This window comes from Chenopodium album, chromosome 8 (genome assembly GCF_948465745.1).
Source record: "Chenopodium album chromosome 8, dcCheAlbu1.1, whole genome shotgun sequence".
In the NCBI taxonomy this organism is placed as follows: domain Eukaryota; kingdom Viridiplantae; phylum Streptophyta; class Magnoliopsida; order Caryophyllales; family Amaranthaceae; genus Chenopodium; species Chenopodium album.
This window is the reverse complement of record NC_137841.1, coordinates 45,152,866-45,153,870: the sequence shown is the minus strand read 5'-3', so window position 1 is coordinate 45,153,870 and position 1,005 is coordinate 45,152,866. Positions and strand designations below refer to the sequence as shown.

The following is a 1,005-nucleotide window of genomic DNA, read 5'->3' as shown; positions in this document are numbered from 1 at the left end:
GAATGACCCTGTTGAACATTTGGACCGATTCCTTGAATTGTGCGTAATGATGCAAACCAATGAAGTGAGTCAAGACTACATTCCTATGCACCTTTTCCGGTAATCTCTCACCGGATGAGCAAAGAAATGGCTAAAGCAAGTAAAGCCTAACACTCTCACAACATGGAGGGAGGTGGTAAAGGCGTTCTTGAAGCGATTTATCTCCGAGGAGAAGACCGCCAAAATGAGAAGGAAAATCGCATCATTTGAGCAAGAAGTCGATGAAAGTCTTGGTGAAGCATGGGAGAGATTCAAAGAGTTTGTACAAGCGTGTCCCCACCATGAGTACAATCAAGGGTTGCTCATGCAGTTTTTCTATAACGGATTGGAGCCCATGTCAAGAGCCAATTTGGATGCGGGGCGGGTGGTCAATTAATCAAAATCCCTTAAAATCAAGTTAAATCCACAAAAGAAGAGGTAGCAAAGAATTACTCTTGGGGGGGGCTGAAGAAGAAATGCTCCAAAGAAAGGTGGTATTTACAAATTGGAGAAAGTGATCAACTACAACATCAAATTGATCAACTAACAAAAGGGCTTTCCAAGTTGAACACGAGTGTGAATGCAAGTTCAAGCGGTGGAGCAAGTTCCTCTCAAGTTAACTCTTTCTCTTGTCAAAATTGTGGAGTTACGAACCATGATACATCTTATTGTACGTGGAGGTGTAAGCCTGAGCATGTAGCGGCATACAACACAAGGCAAGAGGGATTTAGAGGAAGCGGCGGTGGAGTAGCTTGGAGACAACCACCACCCGGTTTTGTACCTTAACCTCAACAATGGAACCAACAAGCTCAACCTTCCTACAACTCTAACCCTAAATATAAAAATCAACCTCCATCTCAACCTCAAAACCAAAGAGGAAGCTATCCAAGGAACAACCAATACAACAATCAAACCCAAGCACCTCAAAGAAATCATCAAGAAAAAGCACCTCAAGCGAAGCTAACTCAATGTCAACTCCTCCAAGCC

The 1,005-nt window shown here is 43.2% G+C and overlaps 1 non-coding gene across 1 annotated transcript; it reads right to left on the bottom strand.

The window, feature by feature from the left end:
- Positions 1-220: 220 nt before the first annotated feature.
- LOC145556889 (small nucleolar RNA R71) lies at positions 221-326 on the bottom strand. The gene has a single exon (XR_014091981.1). It is a non-coding gene; the product is annotated as a small nucleolar RNA R71 (small nucleolar RNA).
- Between the last annotated feature and the right edge of the window lie 679 nt (positions 327-1,005).